Here is an 8386-nt window from a genome sequence, read left to right as displayed (position 1 = left end):
GCAGAGTGACACTACTGTGAAGGTACCTTATCCAGCACATCGGTAGAGTTTGGAGCGTGACAGGTACCATGGTTACAGTTCCCATAGCTTCCAGGTGGAGTACCGAAGCTTGAAAATTTAATAGTAGAAATGGATTGCCCGTTTGTACACTCTAGGCGAAGTTTAGGCTTCTTTTGCTCCTTCAGTTTGCCTCAGTTCTTGGTCTGCCATTTCTCAACACGTGGGTGACTTTCAGAAGATCAATCTTTGTAACATCGCCAGCAAGCTCCTCAAATACCACCAACAAATTTTGGGATGGCTTGAGCCAATACCGAGGAACATGATACCTGAAACATAGATAGAATATAGGAAATTAGTAAATAGGTACTTAATGCTTTTTTCTGATCTAGTTGTAAACAAGTTTATACATACCATTGTTGAGTCGGTTGGAGACAACCAAATTGGCACTTGTTAATCCTGAATGTACCAAAATAATTGCACGCGCTGCAGTTACCATTAGCATGAACAGTCCAGTATCTTCCAATGAACAATCCAGTTACCATAAGCTCAATTATTCCTTACGTTTTAGTTACCTCTAGGAGTGATATACCATATGATTAAATCAGTGGTTAACCCTAAACTTTATTTAGCATGACATGGTGCTTCATTTGATTGCTGAAAAGTACACACAAGTAGAGACTGTTAGATCATAATGTCATGGTGTCCTGAAAAGTACATTGCTGCTAGCTCACTGCTTTATTACTGATCCTAGTGTCCTATAAATTGCTGACTCACTTTGGGACCAGAGCACCCCATTTAGAACATTTACTCAAAACCCAAGGCCAGCTTAGCCCCTCCCCTTCCCTTCCCAGGCCCTAGGCTTCCTTTGTACCCAAAACAAGAAGGAAAAAAAAAACAAAAGATGAAGACAAAACACACCAAGAGCGAAGAAGACAAAACACACAAAGCACCAAAGAATCAAAAATCGAAGAAATCAAAGAATTGAAAATTTGAAATGGTAGAGCAATAGAGCATTAACCAATTGAAACGGCAGCTTACAAAAATGAAAAATGAACCAGCAGAGCGTTAACTAACACTAACAGACCTGGGATCTCTTATTTTAGACATTAAGCAATGGAGGCGACAAGCTTCATATATAATAAGCATCATCATTTTGGACATGTACTAACCTTGTACTTAACTCGTCATCATACAATACGAAAAGGAAAGCAGCATATCATATGTACCAGACTACAAGCAATGAAAATCACTATGATTTACAAAAGGAAAACACAAAACAAAATCAATCTCAGCCAAATAGAAAAACTCACGTAAATAAGCAAAATTAGAAGTAGCTAACTCATCCAAATCAAGACTAAGTACCAAAATTAGAAGTAGCAAACTCATTCAAACAGATACGAAGAAGTGAACCACTGAAGAACAAATTCTTCTCTTCAAAGTTCAAATTGTCCAATACTCCAATTGTTCAATCCAATTGCAAAATATTGAAATAGATTCAGTACCCAACTACCCATTAAGTCATTAACCAATTCAAACATCCAATTCAAACTTAGAACTTACCTTAAGAGACTAAATATGATGTGTGATGCACTCTGAAAATAGAACACCAGAGAGATATTTATAAGCAGCCAGTTATGTTTACATGGAAATTTATACATAACTGACAAACGTGAACACAAGACAGAAGTGTAAATAATTTCTTTGACATACCAAGATCAATAGAAACCCAAGCCACATGCGTTTAGGTGAAGGGAACGGAAGCATTATGCGGCCAACACCATAGATGGCAGCTGCAAAGAAATGGAGAAACAAGTGTAATGGACGAGGGTTAAGACCAGAGAGAAGAGAAACTGGTCCATATGAGCAGATGCCTCCAAGCCTCTAAGGGATAAGACAGTGTTGTATCCTTCCCATCTTTGTAAGAGCATAACCAAACACTTTCTGGGCATCAATCGACTCATTTGCACAATCTGTGGTCAGGAATAGATATTGTTCAATGTTCATCAAAATTTAGGTACTAGTTTAGTAATAATCATTCAACTTCAGTAGAAGTATGAAGTTAAAAGTATGAAGTTAAATTAAACAATTTCACAATGCACACAATTCTAGATTAGGTGATTGCTTACCTTCAAGACCCAACTCAATCAATTTGAGATATCCCCCAGGCTGCAATAGCTCCCCAACAATTCTGTCTGGCTCACTCAAGACTTTTGCACTCCAATTCATTTAACTCAGCCTTACTAAGTAATATTTAAGCTATCAGCAGCAGAAAATGCATACAATCTTCTAACTCACCTCATCACTCCATGCTTGTGCTTTCAAGCTGAACAATTTGAGGCAGTCCAAGGTCCACCATTTGAGCTACTGTTAACAACAAGCTCTCGGTTAACTTCATTGATTTTCAGGAGCTGATAAAGAAATAGCTTATATAGGTACTAAACTAGGACTGTATTTACTGGGCGAACTTACCCTTCAATGTTTTGTTCCTCACGGAAGTTGCAGAAAGCAATGCAGCCATTTTTAACTCTTTGTGCACCAACACTATCAAACAACAACAAAATTCACCACAGTGAGTTTTAGACCTTTTTGATGTCCTAGATTTGAAACTAGATTCAAGTTCTTGTACAATTTAATTTGAGGGGTGCAGATAGTGGACTTAACCCAAGTTTGAGAGACATTTAAAGAATGTTGCAGTAATTTTCTATTTAAGAGAAAAAGGGAAACTTATGTGTACCTGGAGCTGCTACCCTTGAACTGGTGAACATGAGGCACTAATCTTTTTGAAGTCTACACTTGGCTGCTCTGTGCAATGAAAAGAGAAAAAGGAAAACCTCATGAACAACAAAACCGAAGTATCCAAAAGCAAAGCATGAGCACAAAACCAAGCAACCCAACAGCTCAAAAATGACCAAATAATCCCCCACCTTCTCGGATATGAGATAAGTAACAGTGAGGAACATTTCGTGGGGCTGGTAAACATTAAATATGAGATAAAGTAATGCACAAATAAGCCCCCACCTCCTCAGATAGCATGTCATTGTTCTTCATTGCATTCAGCCAGAAACAGGGCAGTCCTTTCCCTGCAATTCGTGTAAAGCAACAAATAAATTCTCATTGTCAAAGAACAAACAGTTACTAAATGAACCACCAATACTATACCTTCAGCTTCCTGCATAGCTGTGAAGTAGATCAATGCAATTCAATTTTAGAAAAAAGAGATGAAAGAGATATTAACTATTTCCTTTCTTGCAATATCATATCCCTTCAGCACACCAGAGAGCTCAGTTACATCCAAATTCTACATATTATAATAAATGAAACACCTTTGTTTCCAAACAAAGCTGAAATATAAACTTTCGCAACAAAAATATTGCCAAAAACGATGGGGAAAGTTTCCAAATATCAAATGAGTACATGCTAGGTAACAATAGGGATAATCGTAATCACCAAAACCATTAAGAATGATAAACAAAGACTGAGCACTGGAAACATGAGTTGCTCAATTACCCTTTGTAATTAATTAATTTCATTTGGACGCCTCATTAATTTCTTTATCAGTCACTTTTCTTTAATCTTTCCAAACTCCCAAAAAACGATTGCCACCATTGTCAGATAGCCAGGCAGTAGTGCTGTCAGCAGGCCAAAGTCTTAGGGAGGGGAAGAGGAAGAGAGAAGTGGGTTGAGAATATCCTTCTTTTGTTTCTATAGTCATTCACGAAGAGGGGTCAACAAAACAATCTATCAGGTTAAATATTACCTCAAGTATGTCCATTTCAAGAGTAGCTTCTAAATGACACTAAGGAAAAAATGAAAACTCAAATACTGAAACCAAATAAGTACAACAAAGAAATATACCCTTTCTAATTGAGTACTTGTTGTGAATCTGATTAACTATAGCCAAGCTGAACTGCACATATCTACTCCAACCATAAGGCAACGCCTGCGAATCCGCTACATCCAAATACATTGACAAGTAGTCCACATTGTTTCCTTTAGGAAAAATCAGTATCCGCCTGATCAAACAAACCAAAGCAAATTTAACCAAAAAAAGAAGAAGCCATCACCCAGATACAATATAAGCCAACTTCATGAGCGCAAACACATGATTGCCATGAGAAGGATACCATTTACAACCACCGACGATGAACATGTCAGAGTAGTGCTTTTTGGTGTGCAACCTAGAAAAGCTCTCAATTGTCCAAGTGAATTTCATTGTTGGAGGCTCCTCCACTGGCTGATTATCAACTGTACTCGCCGGCTCCACTTGAGCTACTGTAAACACATCAAATACCATTAAACATCAGAAAACAACAAAACCAAAACCCTAACAAAAACAAATCCATTCACTCGCACTCTAATCCCCCAACTACACCAAATTCGCATAAACCTCAACCATCCAGATCAACTACGCAACACACAAAGCTTTAATCCAACTCTCCAACACACAAAATTTAAGAAATTGAAACAGTAAACGATGGCGTTAGTCTTGAAAACACAAACCTTCCATGGGCTGAGGACCTTTGACCAAATCTGTATTCGGCACCAGCTAAAAATTGCGGAAGAAACAAAGTAGCTGGAAAGACGGAAAGAATTCAACTCGATATTAGACAGACTGTCCTGGATTGCATTTTGCACTAGTCTACATTTCAATGAACAGGGATAGTCAAGTAAACTCACTTTGGCAAATGATATGGCAAGCTAGCCGATGACATTAGGAATGGTGGCGATCATTAAAGACTGCAACCAACACAGAATAATAATGGATGTTAAAATCTCAAACACTACAACCAACTCCGAATTAAGTAAAGAACATTACGGCAAAGATAGGATGATGCTTAATAAGGAATGAATGGTTAGACTAAGTGACCAAAATCTTACCCCTTTGCGCCCAATATACTCAGAAATCTGACCACTGGCTATAGCCCCCACCATGGCACCCACATTTGATAAAGAACCAAAAAGAGAATACTGAACCACAAGACTAGTATTAGAAGCTAAAAACTAGACAAGAAATCAAAAACACAAAGTTCCATTAAAAAAAGAACCGAGATTCAAACCTCTCACACTGAGAGTCCAAGATCAACGATGATTGCTGCTTGAGTCAGAGAAGAATATCCAGACTGCAACAAACAACAAGCAAAAAATCAAACTGGCAATTCACATTTCTTTAAGCTCTCAACAACCAAATAGCTAAAGTGCTGGGGTTACTTACAGTGAAGCCGAATTGGATAGGACCCAAAGCGACAATCAGAACACAAGCGACTACAGAAATGGAGCTATCTCTCATGACCTGAGACGAACCCATCATACTGGATTGCCTGGAACCCATCCGGTACCAGCTCCCAGTATGCAGGAACGACTTCCTGATATCCCTCCCTTCTTCACCATTGTCCTCCCTGAAACCCAGCGGCCGCTCACACTCTCACCACCCTCTTTGGCCGCTATCTCCTCCACCACCAGCCCACTCTTCCTCATGGTCCTTGGCGAACGCCCAGGGGGTACTAAATCTACTTACGGGAACAGCAAGACGTGAGGCCAATCGAAACCATAAAATCGAAGACTGAATCCAATTGAAACCCTAAAATGGAAGACTGAATCTAATCAATCGATTGAATCCAATGCAAAGGATTCTCGGGGTTGAAGGAGAGACTAGGTTTGGGTAAGTATTATCAAGTTTGAGAGATTGAAATGGTTGAGATTGAGATTGTGATTCGGTTGAGTCTTTGGGCTGAGAGAGAGGATATAGTTATAGATCGTTTCTTTTGAGGGGTTGAGTTTTTGACCGTGATATTAGGGGTTCAGTTTTATGTCCAAAGAGACTAGATACAATTAAAGTCAAACTCATCATATTCAGACAACACAATTGTGTCATCTGAATATCACCCCATTAACTACTCAGCTACAGAGTTTGGGTACTTGAGAGGGAAAGACCAAATTTTTTTGGGGGGAATTCAAAATTGTTTGCTAGGGTTCAATGTAGAAAATCTCCCTCTTTTACAACAACATATAACTGTTGTCTGAATTTTACCATATTTTTCAAAAGTTCAAAGTATGGTTTTTATGTGTATTCAGACGACAGAAACAAAAATTATGTCGTCTGAAAAACTCAGACGACATAAAACAATACTTATGTCGTCTGAAGTGTGTCGTCTGAAGGCCTTTTTGGCATAGTGTAAGGGAGAAAAGGTCCAAAATGCGTCCGGATACATTGTCTAGGTTCATGCCTAGATATTTGGCCGAAAATTGTGAATAAAATCAGATTAAATCTTGGGAAAATTAGCAATAATATATGTGGAAAGATTATGGACTTATTTTGGAGCTTCCTGATTGGTTGAGTGACATGGCAGAGCTGACGTGGCATTAATTCATTGGTTGGAGGTGTGTGGTGCAACCAGAAAATTCCTTGGAAATTAAATTCATGAAGCCTTGTCTTCCCCTATATATAGCCTCCTCTCTAGATGTTTTAGACACACCACAACACACCTCTCTCACTCAAAAAATAAACATCAGAAAAATTCTCTCCATTCTCTAGTCTTCAGAAGCTTTGCGTCTCAACCAAGGAGGAGAAGAAGTCATCCAATACATCAAGATCCTATCTGCCATCCACCCTTGTGTCGTCCCTAGAAGATTGCTTGCTTTCAAGGATCTTCAAGTTCTTCGTGAGAATACCAAAAAGAACGATATTGTGCTATAATCAATAAAACAACTTAACTAAGACATCACAATATCAAGAAGGACACAGAAATTGCTAACGCAGTGTAAACCTCTCCACTGAGGAAACTTCACTGCATGGCTTTTAACGTAGCCAACACGCAAGATCAATCCAATATGAATCAAATGAGTTTACAATATACAAGTTGTGTTGTTCATAACAAACACATTCACTTAGCAACAAATGCTAACTTGATTTACAACTGATCTAACGTTTACTTGATTATCAATCTATCAACTCTAATCAATCAACTGATCTTCCTTGTTCTCAACGTCTCACCAATCTTTGAGAATGAATTATGAAAGCAATAGACAACACATGAGAAACATGGAACAAATAATGAGAGTTTTCAGAAAATGGTTTTAACAAAAACTAATGGTTCAAGAGTGAACAATTTTTTATGCATGAAAAACGAAAACCCTAGAACTTGTATTAGTTTCGAAACTTTTTATACAGGAGGAAAACTCCCCCTCAAACAAATCTTTTCTTTAATCATCAAATAAGTTAAATATGGAAAGATATCAAAAACTGAAATCAGTGTTTCTTGTTTATTTGTTATGCATGCAAAAAGTCTTTAATGCAAAATGCACCAAATCAATTTAATAGACATGTAAATCAATTTAAATTATACAACATGATTTGGAATGAATATATATTAAACTCAAGATCAGTGAATCACTTTTGCTTGATCGTATCTTCCTCTTTGATTCCTTGAAGCTCCGGTTTCCTTGTGACAATGGGAAATCATGCATTGAATGGTAATAGCCCAATATACTTACAATCTCCCCCTTTGGGCATTCCCATTCAACACATGATTTTCCATCTTTTTGTCCTACATGTTAGTTTTCACAGATAAACACTAATCACTAAACAAGGAGGGCTACTTGGATTAAGGAATCAGTTTCCATCCTTTTCCAGATCCAAGTTATCGAAATAAAATTACTTAATAACAAAAAGCATCCCAAAAATATCTGTGCTTATGCACTTATAAACCCAAAACCAAAATAACTATTGTTCATGAAAAATTTAAATGCAGAAACAGAAAAGAAGAAGATGGAAAGATGGAAATTACTTCTCCCCCTTTGAATGGGAAGGAACATCAAACTCCTCTAGTAGTTTGGTCACTGTGTCCTGATACTCCTCGGTGTCCATGGAACCTTTGCTTTCCTCTTGATCATCGTCATCCGGGACATGCATGGATGGACCAGGAGCGTCAAACCCGGGAGGGTGGTGCTGCATGTTTTGGATTTCCTTGAGGACTTCCTTGAGAGTATGGTTGGTGCGAACGAGGAGAGAGTGCATGTCATCCATGTCAGTTGTGAGACAGGCTATTCTCCAATCAGCCACGAGGATAGCATCCCGAAGAGAGGAGTAGCAAGAGGGGTCAGGGGATGGAGATTGACGAGGAGGAGGAGGAGTGCGACTTCGTTCACGTGCATGCCAGGATGGAGAATGCCAGCCCTCGCAGCGGCCTGACGGCCTTCCTCTGGAGGAGGAAGTCGCCGGTGTCCACCAAGGTGAGGAGTGATCTTTGTGCGAACCATGATGATCGATAATAACAGTTTTTGAAAGAACCTACACACAGAGACAAGAGACAACCAAGAGTAAAATCCGAGGGAGACAAGAGAGGCTATATATATTGAAGTAGTAGGTTTAGGGAAAACCAAAGGACAC

General features: G+C 38.7%; 2 long non-coding RNA genes across 3 annotated transcripts; both read right to left on the bottom strand.

Annotated features, from left to right (window-relative positions):
• Positions 1-2734: 2734 nt before the first annotated feature.
• LOC121049369 lies at positions 2735-3876 on the bottom strand. Its single transcript, XR_005799729.1, has 3 exons — positions 3856-3876; positions 3019-3080; positions 2735-2802 (listed from the first exon to the last, which is right to left on the bottom strand). It is a non-coding gene; the product is annotated as an uncharacterized LOC121049369 (long non-coding RNA).
• An 804-nt stretch (positions 3877-4680) lies between these two features.
• On the bottom strand, positions 4681-5575 carry LOC112164919. Of its 2 annotated transcripts, none has more exons than XR_002922558.2 (4): positions 5213-5575; positions 5058-5120; positions 4879-4968; positions 4681-4737 (listed from the first exon to the last, which is right to left on the bottom strand). It is a non-coding gene; the product is annotated as an uncharacterized LOC112164919 (long non-coding RNA). The 2 variants fall into 2 exon arrangements; XR_005799359.1 differs by having other exon boundaries at positions 5058-5092.
• Positions 5576-8386: the final 2811 nt, after the last annotated feature.

Source organism: Rosa chinensis, chromosome 5 (assembly GCF_002994745.2).
Source record: "Rosa chinensis cultivar Old Blush chromosome 5, RchiOBHm-V2, whole genome shotgun sequence".
Classification (NCBI taxonomy): Eukaryota; Viridiplantae; Streptophyta; class Magnoliopsida; order Rosales; family Rosaceae; genus Rosa; species Rosa chinensis.
Note: the sequence above shows the minus strand (reverse complement) of the source record. Positions and strands in the feature narration are given on the sequence as shown.